General features: G+C 40.3%; 1 pseudogene; it reads left to right on the top strand.

Moving 5' to 3' along the window:
- The first annotated feature begins 33 nt into the window (after positions 1–33).
- LOC136833272 (chondroitinase-AC-like) lies at positions 34–22,307 on the top strand (annotated as a pseudogene).
- The last annotated feature ends 1,715 nt before the right edge of the window (positions 22,308–24,022 follow it).

The following is a 24,022-nucleotide window of genomic DNA, read 5'->3' on the forward strand; positions in this document are numbered from 1 at the left end:
AGATATATATAGATAGATAAATATAGAGAAAGATAATGAGACAGACAGACAGATAGAGAGAGAGAGAGAGGGAGGGGGTTAACCACCGATGATTTAATAGCTAATGCGTAAAACCCCGTGTAACTGATACCCCGGAGTACGATGGCACCATGTGCCCCTCCTGCCTCCTGCTATTGGGCTGCTCTTGCGGCCCTGGCATCATCATCGCGTGCCCGCCGTTGCCTCGCCTCGTTCGCTGCGTGCATTTGCTAGTTACTCGGTCACCCTCGTAGCAATGGGGCGGTTGGCGCTGAAGACCTCTTCTTCTTCTTCTCCTTCTTCAGGAACGAAGGCGATCTGTCTGATTCTGCTGGTAAGTGAGAGAGAGAGAGAGAGAGAGAGACACTCTCCCTGTTTTCGTTTTAGCTTTAAACGTAAAAAGGTAGTTTGACTTGTTTTTTTTTATTAGTTTGATTTTTTTAAAGATTTTATTTGTCATTTTACGCTGCCCAGTCTTCGGTAGATAGCTCTTTGCGTTTGTGCGTTTGTCTGTGAAAAATTGCCGAGGATGAAATGAGTGTTGTTGCGTGGACGATATTTCCCCTTAAAAAGTAGTTTTTCATTTGTAGATTTCTGCTTCGTTTTCAGCAGAAAAATCAATATATATATATATATATATATATATATATATATATATATATATATATATATATATATATATATATATATATGTGTGTGTGTGTGTGCATGTGCATGTATACACATGTAAATCTGTGTAAGTGTGTGTGTGTGTGTGTGTGTGTGTGAATCAGTGAATTATGTACAGACCATCCCCATCTCGACACGCTTTGCATTCCAACACCTATTGCGTCATTTCGCTGACTACTTGGGGACACCAACGCAGCTACGCCTTCCACATGCTGTCGGGGTCTGTGTGCTCTGTTTTGGCTAGCTGAATTATCATTTGGCTAGCTTGGTTATTACGTGGCTAGCTTTATTATCATTTGGCTAGCTTGGTTATTACGTGGCTAGCTTTATTATCATTTGGCTAGCTTAATTATCATTTGGCTAGCTTGGTTATTACGTGGCTAGCTTAATTATCATTTGGCTAGTTTGGTTATTACGTGGCTAGCTTAATTATCATTTGGCTAGCTTAATTCTCATTTGGCTAGTTTAATTCTCATTTGGCTAGTTTAATTATCATTTGGCTAGCTTAATTATCATTTGGCTAGCTTAGTTATCATTTGGCTAGCTTAGTTATCATTTGGCTAGCTTAGTTATTATTCGAATTCGTTTGAATATGTAGTTGCTTGGTCATCAGGCAAATGATCTTTCGGTTTAAGTGTGATGGAGAGAAAAAGAGAGAGAAATTCCCTGAATTCCCTAACGAGAGAGAGAGATAAATTCCCTGAATTTCCTAACGAGAGAGAGAGAGAAATTCCCTGAATTTCCTAACGAGAGAGAGAAATTCCCTGAATTCCCTAACGAGAGAGAGAGATTCCCTGAATTCCCTAACGAGAGAGAGAGAGATTCCCTGAATTCCCTAACGAGAGAGAGAGAGAGAGAAGAAATTACTGAATTCCGTAACAAGAGAGAGAGAGAGAAATTCCCTGAATTCCCTAACGAGAAAGTGTGAGAGAGAGACACATTCCCTGAATTCCCTAACGAGAGAGAGAGAGGGAGAGAGAAATTCCCTGGATTCCCTAACGAGAGAGAGGGAGATAGAAATTCCCTAAACTCCCTAAGAGAGAGAGAGAGAGAGAGAAATTATCTGAATTCCCTAACAAGAGAGAGAGAGAGAGAGAGAAATTACCTAACGAGAGAGAGCGAGAAACTCCCTGAATTCCGTAACAAGAGAGAGAGAGAGTAGGAACTATCCTGTAGGTAAATCGCTGTAATTTCCTCCAGCTCACGTAGACTATAAAAAAGGATTTTGTCAATCCCCGTCCTTCAGTACCAATGGTATGTCCTCAACACCCTGTAAGTTAGCTCTCGGTTGCAAAGGTCAGTCATCATCTAAGGTCACCAGTGCAAGATCAATTTTATGCAGACCACTCACGAGGAAAATTATTCTCTCTCTCTCTCTCTCTCTCTCTCTCTCTCTCTCTCTCTCTCTCTCTCTCTCTCTCTCTCCCCGATCGACATATGTATTCGTACAGTGCTGTTTTAACCTGACCTATAGACCGATGTTGATCTTATTGCATGAATCTCTCTCTCTCTCTCTCTCTCTCTCTCTCTCTCTCTCTCTCTCTCTCTCCAATCAGCAAATGGTCTCATGCATGAACAGTAGAACGCTGTTTAATCTGGCTTGCTGCATACAGTGGTGCTCTCTCTCTCTCTCTCTCTCTCTCTCTCTCTCTCTCTCTCTCTCTCTCTCTCTCTCTCTCTCTCTCTCCTCATGGAATGGTTTCAGGTTATCAAAGCTCTCTATCGGGACCTGTAGTACATTGTAGAGCTTGCCTGCTGGCAGAGAGAGAGAGAGAGAGAGCAGTTGATAAAGACACCATTTATTGGATGGGAAATAAATCATATTTTATCAATTTTTTTTTATTTTTCTCTTAATAAACAGAAAACCCTCGAGAGATGGTGCTCCTTGTGTACAACAATTTTTATCATTTTTTTTTATTCTCTCAATAAGGAGAGACTGAAAAAAAAAAAACTATTTTACTTTTAAAATCATACAAGCAACAGATTTCAGTACCAAAAAAAAAAAAATATGAAGAGAACACACCACAGAAAAAAAATTGATCTCAGACTATGATAAAACCCTCGAGGGACAGGGTGCTCCTTGTGTACAACATTACTGAGTCCTTCCAGGCGTGGAATGCTTTGGCAGACGACGCGGACATTGTTTTCCAGCGGATGTACGAGACGGCGCTCGCCAAGACTTACCACCAGAGGCCGGAGGAGATTTTAGCACTGCTTCTACCTGACGGGTCGTTTTCGGATCTGAAGGTAAATGGAGAGAGAGAGAGATATATATATACTGAGGGAGGGAGAGAGAGATATTGAGGGAGGGAGAGAGAGAGAAAGAGATTGAGGGAGAGAAAGAGAGAAATATTAAGGGAGGGAGAGAGAGAGAGAGAGAGTAAGAGGTTGAGGAAGAGAGAGAGATTGAGGGAGAGAAAGAGGGAGATATTGAGGGAGAGAGACAGCTTGAGGAAGATAGAGAGAGAGATTGAGGGAGAGAGAGAGTGAGAGATATTGAGGGAGAGAGAGAGAGAGACAGAGATTGAGGGAGAGAGATAGAGATTAAGGGAGAGAGACAGATTGAGGAAGATAGAGAGAGAGATTGAGGGAGAGAAAGAGAGAGAGAGAGAGAGGCCTAGTTATATCCAGGTAGTAGAGGTTAACGGTGATTTCGTTCGAACCTGAATGGAATAGAAGAATGTCAGTTAAAAAGTAAGAGAGAGAGAGAGAGAGAATGGTTGTGGGGGGGGGGATGTTTGTACCAATGTATGACGCAAGCTAGATTTAACAGGGTTCCACGCTTCATGTACGAGGCAATATGCTGATTGGAGAGAGAGAGAGAGAGAGATTAATTAATTCACGTGTCTTCCTTTATTTGTTCTATAGGATCTATACAAATTCTTAGTCTTTTGTGTTTTGCCATATATATAGATAATATTAGAGGATATTGTGCAATTAGAACTTCAGAAGTTCCAGCGAAGATGAAATGCATAACTGAAATAACAGTTCACCTTGTATTATAGTAATTTATTTGTATTTTTAAATTATCCACCAATTTATTAATTTATCTTATTTTATTCTTTTCTAATCACTCGTCTCTCCTTTATGTATTTTGTATTATCTTCTGTAACCTCTTTCAAGTGAACACCATCACATTCCATCATATTCTTTGGAAGCTTGAATTTCAAGTCAGTGGCCCCTTTGGTGGGCTTGTTCCATATGAATAGGGGTTTAATATATGAATAATAATAATAATAATAATAATAAAAATAACCCTTAAGGTGGTTGGAACTATCCTGAAGCGAGGTCAAGTATAGAGTTAGGAGTTCCCTAAGGTGAACTGTTGAAACCTACCTCATTTATTTATCTATTTACGTATTTATTCAATTTCATTCTAATAATAATAATAATAATAATAATAATAATAATAATAATAATCCTGTCTAGAACTACCGTGAAGCAAGGTAAAGTATATAGTTAGGAGTTCCCTAAGGTGAAATGCTGGAGCCTACCTCATTTATTGATCTATTTTTATGTTTATTTATTTATTGATTTACCTATTTACTCCATTAGAACAAGTAGGTAGTTATCCTGAACCTCATTTATTTATTTAATGTTCATTTATTTATTAATTTACCTATTTATTCCATGAGTCTGAAGCGATGTCAAGTATGTAGTTAGGAGTTCCCCAAGGTGACCTGCTGGAACCTCATTTATTTATTTATTTTTATGTTCATTTATTTATTGATTTACCTGTTTATTCCATGAGAATTATCCTGAAGCGAGGTCAAGTATATAGATAGGAGTTCCCTAAGGTGAACTGCTGGAACCTCATTCATTTATTTATTTTTATGTTCATTTATTTATTAATTTACCTATTTATTCCATGAGAACCATCCTGAAGCGAGGTCAAGTATATAGTTAGGAGTTCCCTAAGGTGAACTGCTGGAGCCTCATTTATTTATTTATTTTTATGTTCATTTATTTATTAATTTACCTATTTATTCCATGAGAATTATCCTGAAGCGAGGTCAAGTATGTAGATAGGAGTTCCCTAAGGTGACCTGCTGGAACCTCATTTATTTATTTATTTTTATGTTCATTTATTTATTAATTTACCTATTTATTCCATGAGAATTATCCTGAAGCGAGGTCAAGTATATAGTTAGGAGTTCCCTAAGGTGAACTGCTGGAACCTCACTTATTTATTTACTTACCTTTTTATTTAATTTTTTATTTATTCACTTATTTAGTTGCTTACTTATTCATTTTCCTTCTCAGTACGGCCAAGACGGTTCTGAGTCCTTCAGGGCACACGGCAGACGCCAGACTGCCCTCCTTTATCACCAACTTCACGGCGAAGGTAACCTGACTGCGGAGGCCGAGCGGTGTTTCCGATACATCACGTACGATGCTCCACCAAACACAGGTGGTTGTCCTTGTCCTTGTCCTTGCTCTCTCTCTCTCTCTCTCTCTCTCTCTCTCTCTCTCTGTTTAATTGATAGAATTACGTATAGATTTAGCGCTGTAGTGTATGTAATGTCTATTTTTAACGGAATTAAGTATTTTGACTCTCTCTCTCTCTCTCTCTCTCTCTCTTTGTTTAAGAAGCTCTCTCTCTCTCTCTTTGTTTAAGAAGCTCTCTCTCTCTCTCTCTTTAAGAAAGTTTCTCTTTCTTTATTTAAGAAAATCTCTCTCTCTCTCTAAGAAGTCTCTCTTTTTCTCCCCCTTTAAGAAAGTCTCTCTCTCTCTCTCTCTCTCTCTCTCTCTCTCTCTCTCTCTCTCTCTCTCTCTCTCTCTCTCTCTCATCAGCTCTTCAGCCTTGACGACAAGCTATGTGGAATGTCAGTCCGGGTCAAATGGGTTGATGACTTGGCTAAATTCCGCTGCTCTTTTTAGCGACTCTTGCTATTACATAACATAGATGTCACGTAATGCTGCGGACATCTTTGGGCTAAATGACTGGTAACAGATTAATCTTATTTGTACTTACTGCGAGATAGTAATTCCCCGTCTGATAATGCAGGTCCCAGGTAGAGATTTCGTCAGGTAGAAGTTGTCCGCAGAACTTAGGTTTTTATCTATTTATTTATTAATTTGTTAATTGATTTTCTTCTTTTTTGATGAGAGATCTCTTCTTTGTATTTTTCCTGTTACTTTCTGTTACTCCTTTCAAATGAACACCATCATATTCTTTGGAAGCTTGAATTTCAAGTCAGTGGCCCCTTTGGTGGGCTTGTCCCATATGAATTGGGTTCATCTCCTGAATAATAATAATAATAATAATAATAATAATATTCTTTGGAAGCTTGAATTTCAAGTCAGTGGCCCCTTTGGTGAGCTTGTTCCATATGAATAGGGTTCATCTTCTGGAATAATAATAATAATAATAATAATAATAATAATAATAATAATAATGATAAAATAATATTGGGTTCTTTGGAAGCTTGAATTTCAAGTCAGTGACCCTGCTCCATATGGATAGGGTTCTTGCTAATAATAATATGAATATTCTTTGGAAGCTTGGTTCATCAGGGTTCATCTGAATAATAATAATAATAATAATAATAATAATAATAATAATTAAATAATATTCTTTGAAGCTTGAATTTCAAGTCAGTGGCCCCTTTGGTGAGCTTGTTCCAAATGATTGGGGTCATCTTCTGAATAGTAATAATAATAATAATAATAATAATAATAATAATAATAATATAATTTGGCAGCAGACCCTTTTTTAAACAGGTTCTATTGAATGTTATTGCTGCTTCAGCTGCATTTATTTTGTAGAAGACTTTTTCTATTTTCCTTATTGCGGACTTCTCTTCAGTGGAGGTGCGTGCTAACAGCTCGCCTATATTTGTCATTTCATGGGGGAAAAGTCAAAATCTGGATTCTGCTTCTTTATATATTCTATACAGTTGGTTCTATACAATTGTTGCCGCGACGCGTTTCGACAGACTCTTCTGTCATTCTCCAGCGGGAGCTAGTAGAGGACTGGCAGATTGCATAGGTCCTTCTGAATTTATACACGGGCTTCAGCGGGGGGGGGGTCATGGATGGCGAATTCTGATTGGTTGCAGTCAGCGAACTTCAAGCCAAATTTCTGCGGTGAAGCTCGATCCTGACAGATCTTCGCAACCTGGGAATGTCATTCATTCCAGCGTTCCCATTGGCCTGCCGTTGCGTGATGTCATGCCGGCTGACATCATCGGTAGTTTGGCTGCTATTGGGCTGCGGATGAATGATGTCATTATCTACTCTTTCTGTCGTAGTCGGGGGATTGTCTCGAAGGGCGCCTCGCTCATCAGAATAATGCAGAACACCCGCCAAATCCAACGAATACCTGAAAACGACAACCCTGAGAATGGAGATGCCCCTGATGAGCGAGGCGCCCTTCGAGACAATCCCCCGACTACGACAGAAAGAGTAGATAATGACATCATTCATCCGCAGCCCAATAGCAGCCAAACTACCGATGATGTCAGCCGGCATGACATCACGCAACGGCAGGCCAATGGGAACGCTGGAATGAATGACATTCCCAGGTTGCGAAGATCTGTCAGGATCGAGCTTCGCCGCAGAAATTTGGCTTGAAGTTCGCTGACTGCAACCAATCAGAATTCGCCATCCATGACCCCCCGCTGAAGCCCGTGTATAAATTCAGAAGGACCTATGCAATCTGCCAGTCCTCTACTAGCTCCGCTGGAGAATGACAGAAGAGTCTGTCGAAACGCGTCGCGGCAACAATTGTATAGAACCAACTGTATAGAATATATAAAGAAGCAGAATCCAGATTTTGACTTTTCCCCCATGAAATGACAAATATAGGCGAGCTGTTAGCACGCACCTCCACTGAAGAGAAGTCCGCAATAAGGAAAATAGAAAAAGTCTTCTACAAAATAAATGCAGCTGAAGCAGCAATAACATTCAATAATAATAATAATATTAGACAAAAAATAACCAAGAATTAAATCTAGGAAGTTGAGAATCCCTAAGGAATAACGGAAGACACCCTTCTCCTCCTGCAGATCCTAACTGGTGGGGCCACTTAATAGGCGTTCCTTTGAACATGTGGAAGGGCGCCGTCCTCGCCACGGGTATCCTCGACCGTCAGCTGATTCTCGATTTCCTTGACAGGTAAGTAGAAGAGAGAGTGAGGGAGAGAAAGAGAGATTGAGGGAGAGATAGAGATTGATGGGGGGAGAGAGAGAGAGAGATTGGTGGGAGAGTGAAAGAGATTGAGGAGAGATGAGAGATTGACGGGGGGGAGAGAGAGAGATTGGTGGGAGAGTGAGAGAGAAAGAGGGAGATTGAGGATGAGAGAGAGATTTATGGAGAGAAAAAGAGAGATAGTAAGAGCGAGAGATTGATGGGAGATAGTGAGAGAGAGAGATTGATGGAAGAGATAGAGAGAAAGAGGGGGAGAGAGAGAGAGAAGGAGAGAAAGAGGGAGAGAGACAGATTGAGGAAGAGAGATGGTGTTTGTACCACCGTATGCACCAAGCCAGATTTAACAGCGTTCTACTGTTCAAGTATGAGACCTTTTGCTGACTGGAGAGAGAGAGAGAGAAAGGGAAACAACCACAAATACAAAAAAAAAGAAAGGTAACAATAAGGTAAAAGTAACATTTATTGTAATTTACGATACGTTTCAAATGCCGTCGTTTTCTTTGAATAATAAAATAGCCTAATAAAGAAAACGTAGACCTAATTAATGGTAAACTAAAATAATTCCATTAGTTTCTTGACTACATTTTAACATATAAAAATTCGGGACTACAGATAAAACCAAATACCAGCATTGTAGTCCAGAACGATGCCTTTATTGGTTAGAATTGTAATGCCACATTATTCTAGTTTATTCATAGTCTCCCAATTCTCTGGTCATCTTCACCCATAGACCGATTTTCCTCTAATTTTTAATTATTCCTTTTTTTTGTTTCGTTTTTCTCAGGTACTGGGTAAATACAACCATGGGTCCTGTCTGGACTAATGAAGAAGAAGACAGTCATTTTGCAGGTGAGAGACTCTCATTTAAACCTATAAGTTTGCGTCTTTCAAATTGGATATTAAACATAGGCCTATTATTATTATTATTATTTTTATTTTTCTGTAAAAGAAAACTATTGAGCCGGATTTGTCTGTCCGTCCGCACTTTTTCTGTCCGCACTTTATTCTATCCGCATTTTTTTCTGTGCGCATTTTATTCTGTCCGCATTTTTTCTGTCCGCACCTTTTTCTCTCCGCTTTTTCTGTCCGCACTTTTTTCTCTCCGCGCTTCTGTCCGCCTTCAGATCTTAAAAACTACTGAGACCAGAGGGCTGTAAATTGGTATGTTGATCATCCACCGTCCAATCATCAAACATACCAAATCGCAGCCCTCTAGCCTCATTACTTTTTTTTTTTTTTAATTTGATTTAAGGTTAAAGTTAGCCATAATCGTGCTTCTGGCAACGATGTAGATCTGTTGTAGTTGGCCTTGATTATACGCTGTAGCGGCTGTACAGAAAAGTCGATTGCTGCTCATTTTTTACTTAATATTATTATTATTATTATTATTATTATTATTACAGGGGGCAATTTTGGGCCAAGGGCGATGTTGGGCGAGGTCGAAGGGCCTCGTTCGAGGGACGTACAGACAGGTCCACAAGGAAGTTGGGGTCAAACTCCACAAGGAGTTGGCTGAGAGAGACCCCTACCGAGGCAACGGAGTCAGGTGAGTGACTGGGATTACTACTGTTCATTCTCCCGTCGTTACACCCTTTAAGCTGCCTTTTCTCAGGTTCACTCTCATGTTATTGGGGTGGGTGTCATTCATAATAACTTGTATTTATTTATCGATTAGGCGTATGTCCCGAAAATTCCGTTTGGACTCTTGCCTGAGAAGTTTATCACGTACCTGGTCCACTATTGGGTCCAGGGGCGGGGGACCTGGGCACGTCCACCTCCCCCATGAAAAACAATGACAAAAGTAATAATATTGAAGATTTAGATGATAATAACATAAATGAGAAGTATAAAAATGGGAAAAGATAAAAAATCTATTATAGAAATATATATATATATATATATATATATATATATATATATATATATATATATATATATATATATGTATATGTGTGTGTGTATGTATGTATGTATATGAAAATTGGTGCCCTGCTAATGAAATTTTTTTGGATCCGCTAGTGACCTGGTGGGTAATTGACTATAGTGGGTCGCTGGCGGGGTGGAGAAGAACACATGTTCTTGCTCTGCCCAGGCAACTATGTTACACTCGCCAGACCACCAATTCTCACATAAGCTAGGGAATCTTCCTCCTACCTTGGTATTCCCAGACTTACAGTCTTCCATCCTTGAGGAAGCTAATCCCCAATTTCTTTCCTCCACTTAATTTTTTCTTGTTTCTTGTAGGCCTAGCTAGGCCTCGCGTAGAAAGCACAGATTGCCCATGCCAAGGGCCTCTGCAGCATAAACGTCAGTGTACGCAAGGCCAACCTGGCCAAGAGAATGAAAGTCGGCTCACTTCCCCCCCCAAAATCTCCCATTTAGGCGAAGCTCTGTCTACCCCTTACTGCGTCAGCAGGCGAACTGCCATAAGGAGTAGGTACTGTAGTACCTCTAAGACACGTCATCGCCTACGTAGTTACCCGAGGTGGGATTGTACGGAAAGCAAGCTGGTGTTTCAATCTAATTTTAAGTCGCAAACAGCTGTTGTTCTTCAGCAGCTGTTCTCAATACTTTTTGGTATCGTTACCCCCGAGGGCAGCGGTAAGGTAGTTGTAGGCAGGGAGTTAGTTTTACTTTTACTCCGGTCTTAAGAAATAAAGAATTTAGACGTTATTCCTTTGGCAACATATTAATATCGTTGTTCTTTTTATTACAAATTGGAATTAGATCATCATTTCTTTGGTAATTATTAGAAAATAAAGACATTATTGCTGCATTATTAATGGGAAACGTGGTATTGTTTGGGGGTATATCGTGCATAGTTATGATAAAAATTAATCAGTATAATTCTGTATAATGTATTTAGTTAATCATTTATCTATTATTATTATTTACTGTATAGATTTACTGAATTTTACTCCGGAGAACTATTGATTTTAGAAAGTGACTCGTTACGCCCCCCCCCCGAAACTGCTTTATTACCCCCCACGGCGCTAATCACCCCCAGTCTGAGAGCCACTTTAATCCGCAACAAAACAAGTGTCAGAACACCTGCATGAACAGCTTGGCAAAACCTGCCGCTGAATTCGATTGTTCATCCGGTATCAGACCGGAGGTGTGGGACTGAATTTTAATAACAGAAAAGAAACAGTATCTCGCCTCTGGGGATGAAAGAATCTCACACCGTAGCTCAATACGTGGCAGAGGGTTAATGGACGAATCACTTCTTGCGCTGAGATTATCTTAGTCATCAACATTCCTGACTGTATTTTGTTATGTTAAATAGCAACGATGCAGCGATCGTTATTTCCACACTTTGTAACAAAAGCATTCCTGATTATATTTTACTGAATTAAATAGCAACGATGTAACTATCATTATTTTCACAGTACGAAATCAAAACAATGTGCATTTTCCTTAGCCGGCCATTGGCTTGGTTTGACCGAGCTGTTGGCTGGTCACACTTCTCGCATTTTTCCCCCGTAGGGGAGTAGCGCCGTCAATGCACCTCGTGCGGTGTACTGTAGGGTCCCTAGCTGCAACCCCTTTCTTTTCTTGTACTGTGCCTCCTTTCATATTCTCTTTCCTCCATTTTACTGTCCACCCTCTCCTAACAATTGACTCATACTGCAACTCCTTTGAGATTTTCCTCCTGTTACACCTTTCAAAAACTCTCAGCTATTGTATGATCAGTTCAGTTCTCGCATTTTCCCGCCAGGCCGGACGGGTGCCTCCATCAGCACAACCCCGGGGGGAACCACTCGACGGAGGAGGGGAACATCCTCAACCACATCCTCTGGAATCCTTATGCGGGGGCCTACGGCAAGGAGCTGCTGAGGGTGAGAGAGAGAGAGAGAGAGATGATGATGATGTCACTCCAAGGATAAAGAAAGTATAACAATGGATAAATTGGCGGGAATAATAATAATAATAATAAGTGATTTAGCTGCATTTATATCGTGCCTTGTGGAGAAGCCAATCCACAGGTATTTTTGAAAGTCAATCTAAAACAGAGAGGTTTCGGGAGTCCATTCCACCAGATACCAGAAAGCTCTGTGGATTTGTTTCTCCAATTGAAGACTCATGCTACTATGAGTGTATATTTTAATCGTGTCTTGATTTCATCTTGCGATTGTAGAAGAAGAGTTTGTGATCGTTCCGTCTTTGTTACGCGATAGGATCGAGTCCCGTCTTGCGTGATTCATTGTTTTTTTTTTACGTGTCTCTGAGTCTTGGATTCCATATCGAGTTTCTCGAGATCACTCGGTAGATTCAACCATTAGCGAATCCAGGGCGCCGGGGGTGGGGGGACGGGCACCTGGGCACGTGCCCTCCATGAAAAATAATGACAAAATATTAATACTGAAGATTTAGATAATAACATAAATGAGAAATATAAAAATGGGAAAAAAATTTAAAAATCTGTTATAGAAATAATGATAAAATTTGAAGGAAAAAAAAAAAAAATAACAATAATCGTAATGATAATAATAGTGGATTCGGTATACATACTAAAAAATACTATAGAAATAATGATGAATTTAAAAAATAATAATAATAACAATAATAATAACAGGTCTTATTAAAAAGGATGGCTGTATGATGCGAATTTATCTTATATAGTGTCTTTTCTATCTTCCTTATGATTCGCTTTTCAGGCTCAGCGATGTTAGTCAGCAACTGGCCGATGTTCATGTTGGAAAAGGATGGTGTGCGGAATATGGGAAGTCTTTTATTAAAATATCCAATCAGAAATCGTTCGTCTGACTTCCCATATTCCGCACACCATCCTTTTCCAACATGAATATCGGCCAGTTGCTGACTAACATCGCTGAGCCTGAAAAGCGAATCATAAGGAAGATAGAAAAGACACTATATAAGATAAATTCGCATAATACAGCCATCCTTTTTAATAAGACCTGTTTAAAAGAGGGTCTACCCCCTTCAAATAACAATAACAGTACTCTTAATGATAATAATAGTGGATTTGGTATACATACATATATAGATGAATAAATTTTATCACATCACCGTGATTCATATACAGGCATTAAGCTAAATATATGTGTGTATATAAATGTGTATGTATAATATGAAAATTAATGTGTACATATATATGTATGTATACGAAAATTAATAATAACAATAACAACAGTAAGGATAATCTTAATGATAATAATAGTGGATTCGGTATACGTACACATATATGTGTATGTATAATACGAAAATCGGTGCCCCGCCCCATAAAACGTTTCTGCATCTAGACGTCCTCATTAGACCGTGGAGTCAGCTGCACGCGGGATGCATTGTATAAGCTGCACTCTGACGTGTGCTGTTCTTGCTGTCGACAGCACGTGGGCATGATGATGACGTGGTTCAGCGGCACGGACCTCGACTACGACGAGGACACCATCGAAGGGCTGTACTCGACCTACCTCGACTGCCAACAGTGGATATGTAGGGGCCACGTCATCGAACCCACCCTGGCCGGGAGGAAGATCACAAACGGTAACGGGGAAATGTTTCCGCCTTGTGTGACCCCCCACCCCCCCTCTAATTACCAGTCATAGTTCGTATATCTTTCCTTATATATACATATATATATATATATATATATATATATATATATATATATATATATATATATATTATATATATATATATATATATATATATATATATATATATATATATGTGTGTGTGTGTGTATGTAGGCCTATGTATTGCTGAATCACCAAAATATGGAACGTGGTGAAATATATATATATATATATATATATATATATATATATATATATATATATATATATATATATATATATATATATATATATATATATATGAAGACAAAATCACGAAGGGAAAGGGAAACAGTGAGTGCTGCAAGGCCTTTCGACTTCTTGTCCTTTACTTGGCAGACTCTGCTGAGGACTGGAAGTCGAAAGGCCTTAATTGCAGTACCCCGTTGTTTCTCTCTCCTTCGTGGATTTTGTCTGTTTATATATATTCATCACGTTCCATATTTTCGTGATCCAGTTATGCATATATATATATATATATATATATATATATATATATATATATATATATGTGTGTATGTATATATGTATATATGTGTGTGTGTATAAATATAATGTAATGTTATAACTGATGACCAGGAAGAGTCGAAAAATAGTTCATGACGATTTTGTTTCATGATAACAAAAAACTCTCACGCACATCGAAGTATAATTTTAAAAAATATAATTAATTGTTAACATAAGTGAGCACAGCTGAAATCACAATAACACACACACGCAAACAAATCCAAATCCCACTTGTGGAGGTTAATGCCGTCAGTGCAGCTCATGCGGTGCATTTAGGCATTAACTTAACATTATTTCGATACCCCCTTTCACTCCTTTTACTGTACTCCTTTCTCATTCTCCTTCTTCCACCTTACTCTCCTTAACCCTCTCCTAACAATCGATTCATAGTGCAACTGCTTTGAAGAGTAAGTCCCAGTGCCTTGGCCTAAAACCCCACATTCAATTCGATCCACTCCGCAGGGGAGACCATCACCCACTACGGCGGGAAGGGCCTGATTCACAAGACGGGTCTCTGCCTGCATAGGATGGGGCGTCACCAAGGGAGGTGGAGGGCGTCTTGCACCGGTACGCCAACGTCGTTCCGGACCCGGAATACGCGCTCGTGGGCCACAGGCATTTCTTTTAGTAAGTTTCGCCAGCTGCTTCCTCCGTCAGACTTTTCTCCTGAAGAAGGCGTTGTAGTTCGTTGCTCCCTGGGTTTGACGCTTGATAGTCAGCGTTATTATATGTAAAATATATATTTAAATAACCGTCATTAACGTAAAAAAATAGATATTTAGTATCTACTGCTCGCGTTTTAAAACCAGATAGGCCTATGTAAGCAGTTGCATTAACCACAGAGCCATCTTGACTTCACGAATTTCTCACACTTTTTGGGAAACGCTTGTCACTACGAAGCCTTAGATCCAAATGTAAGAATATGAAGTAGTTTCTGTACAGACAGAATCTACTAATCACTTTTTATTAGATAGGCCTAACTCATGCAATTCCTATAACCACAAAGCCCTCTTGACTTCTCGAGTTAATTCTGATGTCCGCAACAGGATTCAGATCTACATCTATATTATCAGAATGAAGTCACGTCCTTCTCGTGGTCAGGTCGGCAACGTGACCTCTTTCTGATGCTCTGGATGTGGGTTGGAATACCGCTACGGACGTCAGAATTACTTCACGTTCTTCCATTGGATCTCAGGCTTTGTAGTGACAAGCATTTCCCCAAAAAGTGTGAAGAATTCGAGAAGCCAAGAGGGGCTCTGTGGCTATTACAATTGCATACCTAGGCCTATCTGGTACGAAGTGACCAGTACATTCTGTTTATACAAGAAAATACTTTCAGTAACTCAGTAAACTGACGATCTCTGTGAAGTCACTAATAGTCTGTAGACATTAGATTAACACACACAATCATTTACGTGGCTCAGCGTTGATCTTGGGGTCCTCCCAGCACAGATCTGTCCGTGCACCAGAGACGCGAGTACTATGCCAGCGTCCGGATCCTCTCCAATCGGACAGTGCGGCCGGAATCGTGGGCGTCCGGAGAAAATATTCACGGATTCTTTCAGGTAGGCTTAATCTTGGTGTCTTGGTTTGTCTTCGCTGCCAATGCCATTATTATCAGTGTTCAAAAGGCCTAGCTACTTGGTATTATTATTCAAAAGACCCAGATAATTGGTATTGTTTTTCAAAAGATCCAGACATTGATATGGATTACATTAAAAGGGTCTAAACAGGACCCACTCAGATCCACGCTGTCATAACAGAGAATTAGTAAGCTTTTAGTTTCATCTTGAAAATATTCATAATACTCTCAGTCCTCCTGATATCAGGAGAAAGCTTTAAAACTTGCATTTGAAGTGCGTCTATAAGCAGTCTTGTTCTGACGCCATTCTTTTTCTGTGTTGTGTACAGTAGGTCTGTCCAGTACTTTGTACAGCCAGAGTTTTTAGTTAGATTAGTCAAAACACATATTTCACATGTTATCGTAGCTTTGATAAACAGCCAGTGCAACTGGGACACAAGTGTAATCTTATCTCGAGGTGTAACATTTTTCTAAGTTAGTCTTGAAAGCTTTATTTTTTGAATAATTATGTAAATTCCTGAATTTAATCTTGAATAATTTATAATAGACTGAGTTGCAGTAGTCCGCTCTGTTACTGAAAAAATCAATCACAAGGTTCGGGTGGGTGTATTAAAGACACTGTATACGTGAATACACAACACACATACAATTGGCTCTACACCCTCTCCTAGACCCATAGCATCAAACTTAGTTGTCATCAGGCCTCTCTACACGACGCATCGGAGATTCTAGGAGAAGCTGCAAAATCACAGCCTTAAACTGATCACTCCGAGTTCATTTAGTCATGATTTTCTGGAAATGAATGTAGACCGAACTTAGCTTAGTAACAAAGTAAATAAGACCACTGCTGGCGAGCTGACGAGTTGATTTTTAAACCAAGGAGCACGGGTAGGACTAGTCATAATTTGGATATTAAGCCTCTCTCTCTCTCTCTCTCTCTCTCTCCTAGGCCGATGGATTCATGACAGTCTTGATCGACGGAGGAGAATTTGGGACACGAAGGAACGAGGTCTTCCAGGTGTACGACTGGGCCAGGGTGCCTTCGGTCACCAACCAGTACACAACACACATTCCAGGGGTAAGTAATCATTACTCTGGTTTCATTATAAAAGTTGACGTAGATTTACAGTGGCTGACGCCATCGTCTGGAGAAGGAGGCACCGTTACGTCGTCTACGAAGTCGTGGATTCGTGTATTCGAGCCAATCCTCGACTTCGGTCTAATATGATCTTGAACTGCGACTCGTGACTTCTATAGTTAGAAATCTTTTCGTAGGTTAAAAGTAACCCCTTTCTTTTCTAAATTTACACAAGTGTTTTAGTTAATATAAACAAATGTTTATATTAATTAAAGGAGGTTCGGTCGATTTCCTGTTATAATTTTCCAGTGAGAATATTTTCAACATTTTTTTTTCTTTTGGCGAGGAAAAATAGTGATTTTCCTAAGCATTTCAAGAGACGGGTAAAATAAATTATTATTATTATTATTATTATTATTATTATTATTATTCACAGAAAGAGAAGAGCATTACTGAAAACAGAAATCAAATTATCAGTAGCTTGGATCGGCTTTAGGCGCGTTTCCTATTATTTTTTCCCCATTTTTCACTGAACTGAGCTGCTCCTTCTTCTGCAGTACGACCTGAACGCCCGTTACTCTAGGAGGTTCTTCAACGACGCCAAATTCAGCGGGGGCGTCACCGACGGCATCGTGGGCGTGGCGAGTATGGTCTACAACCGCCCCTACGTCCCCCTGCGCGCCCTCAAGTCCTGGTTCTTCTTCGATGATGTCATCGTGGTCGTCGGCTCCGGCATCACCCTCGAACCGGGTCACGTGACCCACAAGGACGTCGGCACCACGTTGACGCAGGTAATTTTGAACATAGGACGTCAGTACCAAGCCAATACAAGTGCTTCGGTTCATTTTTAACTTAAAATGGGTTAATAGGTAACTTTAAACTCTGTCAGACTTCTCAGCAATATTCGAGATACGTAAAATGAAAGGTTGATGAGACATGCAGCCTGGGTTTTCGACTGCTGCCAGATCGTTTCTGAAACCTAGCGATGTTCATTTGTTTTGATAACCGTCAACGGATCGTTTTTTATAAGTGGGTCCTGGTTTTATCCAACGCCGACAGATATTTCTTCAATACCAACAGATCGTAGATCGTTTCTAGCACCACAGCTTAACTTTATCCAGTAATAATGACAGCTACAGTTGGAGCCAGTACAAACCGAAAAATGCAACGAGTGGTAAACATTATAGACTCATAATCTCCCGCCGCTGCTGACAGATCGTCTTCGCTGGGGAATACACCGTCAGCACCAAACACCGGGGAGAGCTGACGCTGCGCCACGGGGAGGAGAGCTTCCAAGAGCCTTCTTGGATCTTCCACCGGAACGTCAGTTACGTGTTTCTGAACGGTGACGAACGCCTGCACACGCTGGCGGATACCCGTTCCCACGGGCGAAAGAAGTTGGACGTGTTCATGTGAGTCCGAAGCGACAGACCGTTTTATGATGATAACTGCTACAGCTATTATAGAAGAAGAATGTCCCCCTAGTAGAGTACTTCCCCCTAATATAATTTTTTTTTTTTTTCACCCTCCGGAAGGGCTTGGATAACTCACACGCCATCTCCGGTCAACGCCACCTTAGCATACGCTGTCCTGCCGGCGACCACCGTCGAAATGACGAGACGCTTTTTCGAAAACAAGACGGTGGAGGTGGTCACGCAAGACGAGGACGTCCATGTTGTCTGTCATCATCCTTCCAAAGTAAGTGGGCGCTTCTCGCGCGTCATTTGTTTTTCCCACGCTCTTCTTCTTGGCTAGACTTATCAGGTGGTGTTCTGTCCTTATTCATCGATAATTCTGCTACCGTGGGCCGTTTGATGATACGATTCAAGGAGGGCCTAAGTATATCATATTATTATTATTATTATTATTATTATTATTAAGCAGATGAACCATATTCGTATGGAAAAGCTCACCACAACAGGGGCCACTGGCTTGATATTCGAGCTTCCAATGAATATTATGGCGTTGATTAGAAAGAAGTCCCAGAGAGAGAGATTACTTGTTAAAAATATAAATAAATAAATAAATAACTTAGCAAATTAATATACAAATAGCTAATAATGTAAGTAAATCATAAAATACAAGAAGAAATATTTACGTTAATACAACAGGTGTTGGAAAGGAGGCTGGCGTCGTGGTATCAAAATCTCTCCCGAGAAAATAGCCTCCGCAATCTGTGGTTAGTATTTCATTAAGAACGAGACGTTCCTAAGGTGTTTCCCAGTTTTGCAATTGGTCTTTCTGGAAAAGTAACGTACCCTGAGGGAGAGTTGTAATGACTCGTGCAAATTACCCATGTTTAGTACTAGCAACTCGGAGGTGACGCGTAGATAACAAGCCAAAGTAGCACCAGTTAAACTTTTATTAGCATGATGGTGAAGAATAAATGACAGAGACCTCCAAATTGCAGCTGGTTGGCCCCATCATTTTCAGCCTCGATAAATTCGTTTTAAGCCTTCGTCGTCCTTCTTCCGAAGGGGGCTAGTTGCAACCCCTTTCATTCCTTTCACTGTACCTCCGTTCATATTTTCTTTCTTCCATCTCCCTTTCCACCCTCTCCTAACAATTATTTCATACTGCAGCCGCTTTGAGGCTTTCCTCCTGTTATACACCTATCAAACCTTTGTACTATCAGTTTCCGTTTCAGCGCTGAATGACCTCATAGGTCTAAGCGCTTGGCCATGGCTTAAATCTTCTGTTCTATCTATGAGAGATGGTGCTCGTTGGAGGCATTTATACAATATATTTAAATTATATTGTTCTACGGATGCCTGCTCCACGCTAAGGCTAGATCAAGGGCGTGAGTTTACCCTTTGGTCCTTCGGCCTTCTCGTCAGCCTTCAGGTCTTCACAGATACCGTGTGGGCGTGGCGAACTCGAGGATGAACAGGTTCGATAAGTCCTTCGCGCCATTTCTCTCCAGGAGTCGGAATTCTCTGCCTTCCTTTGTACATCCTCTCATTGTCTCAACCTGTCTCTTGAAAAGGCGCCCTTGTCACCTGTCAGTGGCCTGGCACGAACTGGGGGCATTCGTGCCCAAAAGAGTCTCGTTATACCCACTTCCCAGAGCAACAACAGGCAAAGAAGCTGCTCCAGGGACAACAAGACTCAAAGACGCTGTTTTCTCAATTGCAGACGGTGGGCGCGTCCCTGACCAGAATCGGCAAAACAGCAGTGGACTCCTGCGGGGGAGAAGGCCCTTTGGAGATCGAGGTCGACACGCCGTGCCTGGTCCTGGCAGCCGTCGAGAGGCCCTGTGGCGGGGGGGAAGGCGAGGCCAAGATCAAGCTGTCGGTGTCCGATCCCCAGCAGGTTTTCGACCAGATCCGCGTCTCCGTCCGCTTCGGAGGGCGCAGCGCCGATCGGGTGGTGGGCTTGCCCCTAGACCGCGTCCGGGGGTCCAGCGTTACGACAGTGATTACTCTATGAACAAATCAATTTTAAAAAGTCGTTATATACTTAAAAATGTGTGTGGGTGGTCTTGGCGCGATATTCGAGGAGGGAAGTTATGTGCTCAAATGACCTTTTTTATTTTTTTTTTTTTCAGTCGTGGCCCTTCTTATGAAGTTTTACTTATTTCGCAGAGTTTCTTGACCTCTTTTGACCCCAGCACCCCTTGTAGTAATGCTTCTCAGTCCAGCACCCCTATATATTTGGTTACTGGGATCATACATATATATATATATATATATATATATATATATATATATATATATATATATATATATATATATATATATATATATTAATAAGATATAACAATAATAATAATTATTATTATTATTATTATGATTTTGTTGGATACAATGGCTGCATTTTGCGAATTGATTTTATACCGAGTTTTCTCAGTTCTAATAATAATTCGCTTTTCCTGCACATCCATATTAGTCAGTAACTGTCCGATGTTCATATTTCGATGGATGAAACAGAGTATTTCTTACAGAAGAAATTCTTTATTTCAAAGTATTACAGCAGGTTACTGAAACCTGGGATGTAAATTCTCAGATAACCTGCTGTAACACTTTAAAAGAAAGAATTTCTTCTGTAAGAAATACGCTGTTTCATCCATCGAAACATGAACATCGGACAGTTATTGACTAATATTGATGTGCAGGAAATTCGAATTATTAGAAGAATTGAGAAAACTCAATATAAAAATCAGCCCGCAAAATGCAGCCATTTTATTCAACAAAACTTGCCTTAAAGAGCGTCTTCTACCTTCGTATTATTATTATTATTATTATTATTATTATTATTATTATTATTATTATTATTATTATTATTATTATTATATTTTGATTTTGAGGTCGTTTTCATTTTTCAAATGTATTGCATTTCCAGCACCCCCTAAATTGATTTTAGCACCCCAGGATAAGAAACACTGCTCTATAGGGTTACTTTGTAAGTGGGTAGTCAGGTCGGAGATGGGTCTGTTTCCTGAAGCTCTGAGGACCATACTCTTTTGTTGTAATTAACTCAGAAGTTACTTTGTAATTAAGTAGTCAGGTCAGAGAGTGCTCCTTTTTTTTTTCCAATGAAGCATCGAATACACCGTATTAATTTAACCTCTGTGCTCCAGTAATCTAAGAAAAGATTAGGGTCCATCAGACTTTGATGTCGGTAGCTGTGAATATCAAGACATTAGGTTTGCGAATTAGTTTTGTAAATGTTCTAATTAGTTTTCTCAGACCTGCAGTTATCATATTGCATCTTATTAAGGCAAATACCAACTCCTTTACTTCCTCTGAAGACAAATGACCAAAACTTTGTCATATTTATGGGCAAAAGGAAAGCATTCTACTTATTGAATCAGTCAGATACTCAAGATTTGTCTGCCTTCTATTGACAGACGTTAGAAAACTCGTAACTTATTGATGGCCAATGAAGAGTCTTCAGTCTGAGTTCTGTGGTCGTTGGTCCTCATGCAATATGTTTGCTTGGCCACAAGAAGTGTGCGCTGTTGAGAACTAGTTAATTATTATTATTATTATTATTATTATTATTATTATTATTATTATTATTATTATTATTATTATTATTATTAGCCATCTTATTCGACAGGGTGGTTTTTATAGTGTCGGGGGGTTCCGGGTTGCATCCTGCCTCCTTAGGAGTCCATCACTTTTCTCACTATGCGCGCTGTTTCTAGTAGCACACACTTCTGCATTATTATTATTATTATTATTATTATTATTATTATTATTATTATTACCATCTATAGACTGGGAAGACATGCAGCGAACGGAATAGGTCGGTACTTGATTGCTGCCGAATTCAAGGGGAAATGGGAAGTGATAGATAGTTTTATTCAAGCACGGACGCTGGAACTCCGCGGAGATGTCTCGAGAATTCCCTCGGCGCGTCGCGATATGCTCAAATAGATTTACTTGCGTTACAGTTATGGCCACTGTAGGCATTACTTAAGGTTCTTTGTGCAGCATCCCTAGCTGCAGCCTCTTTCGCTCCTTTTACTGTACCTCCGTTCCTGTTCTCTGCCTTCCCTCTTACTGTCCTTAACCCTTTCCTAACAGTTTTTTCATAGTGCAACTGCTTTGAGGTTTTCCTCCTGTTACACCTTTCAAACCTCCTTTGACTCTCAAATTTTCCTTTCAGCGCCGAATGACCTCATAGGCCCCAGCGCTCGGCCTCTGGCTTAAATCTTATATATTCCTGTCACAGTTATGTGTGAAAGTTGCGTCGAGTAATGAAAGGTTTTTAAACGCTTGTGTCTTTTATTTATCACCCTATTTCATTGTATTTACCTCCCTTTTTTTAAGTTTTCATCATAAGTGTCCTTATCTTTTGCAATTTTTGTAGACTGGCATAATAAAAAAAATATCTCGTTTAGTGGTTATTTTATGGAATGGGCTTAAAACCACAGGCTGCGTACAGAACTATGAACTCTGTCCAAGGAGCTACAAGCTCTAATTTGAAAGCTATGGCTCTGTCCAAGGAACTACAGACTCTAATGTAAAAGCTATGGGCTCTGTCCAAGGAACTACAGACTTGACTATAAGAGCTGCAGGCTCTAATTTTACGGCCATGGCTCTGTCCAAGGAGCTACAGACTAATGTAAGAGCTAGGGCTCTGTCCAAGAAGCACAGGCTCTAGTATAAGAGCTACAGGCTCTAATTTTAGAGCTATGGCTCTGCCCAAGGAGCTACAGACTAATGTAAGAGCTACGGGCTCTGTCCAAGAAGCTACAGTCTCTAGTATAAGAGCTACAGACTCTAATTTTAGAGCTATGGCTCTGTCCAAGGAGCTACAGACTAATGTAAGAGCTACGGGCTCTGTCCAAGAAGCTACAGGCTCTGTCCAAGGAAGTGCAGACTAATGTAAGAGCTACGGTCTCTGTCCAAGGAACTACAGACTCTGCTATAAGAGCTACAGGCTCTCGTATGAGCCAGAGGCTCTAATGTTAGAGCTATAGCTCTGTCCAAGGAGCTACAGACTAATGTAAGAGCTATGGCTCTGTCCAAGGAAGTGCAGACTCTGATGTAAGAGCTACAGTATCTGTCCAAGGAACTACAGACTCTGCTATAAGGGCCACAGGCTCTAATGTTAGAGCTATAGCTCTGTTCAAGGAGCTACAGACTAATGTAAGAGCTACGGGCTCTGTCCAAGAAGCTACAGGCTCTGTCCAAGGAAGTGCAGACTCTGATGTAAGAGCTATGGTATCTGTCCAAGGAACTACAGGCTCTAATGTTAGAGCTATAGCTCTGTTCAAGGAGCTACAGACTAATGTAGGAGCTGTGGGCTCTGTCCAAGAAGCTACAGGTTCTGTCCAAGGAAGTGCAGACTCTGATGTAAGAGCTACGGTCTCTGTCCAAGGAACTACAGACTCTGCTATAAGAGCTACAGGCTGTCATGTAAGAGCTAGAGGCTCTAAAGTTAGAGCTATAGCTCTGTCCAAGGAGCTACAGACTAATGTAAGAGCTACAGTCTCTGTCCAAGGAACTACAGACTCTGCTACAAGAGCTACAGGCTCTCATTATAAGAACTACAGGCTCAACAAGAAAGACCACGGTCTCTGCTATACAAGCAGTGATCATTAATTCTCACCCGATAAGTGACATTACCATATTGATAAACACCACGTGAGCGGTGTAGCTAATATGGCCTTTCTGACACCTCAGTGAATATTAAGTTACCATCCTCTGTCTCCCGGTTGCAAATTCCTGAGATGTATGCTAGTATTGCAACAGCCCCGTTTTTTTTTTTTCTTTTTTTGCCATAACCCTAGGTTAGGTAAGGTTTCAATCTATCAATCTCCAGCAATTTGGGTGTGGGAAACATACTGAGGTTATTTTCAAGAAAATTCTATTCTATGTTTGGTTTTTAAGATATGGCGTCCCGCTTTTTTCAGGGAAAGGTCGGCACTCGGTTACATCTCGGGAAAATGTTTGGTATGCTAGTATTGCGACAGTCCCGTTTTTT

This window comes from Macrobrachium rosenbergii, chromosome 51 (genome assembly GCF_040412425.1).
Source record: "Macrobrachium rosenbergii isolate ZJJX-2024 chromosome 51, ASM4041242v1, whole genome shotgun sequence".
Lineage (NCBI taxonomy): Eukaryota > Metazoa > Arthropoda > Malacostraca > Decapoda > Palaemonidae > Macrobrachium > Macrobrachium rosenbergii.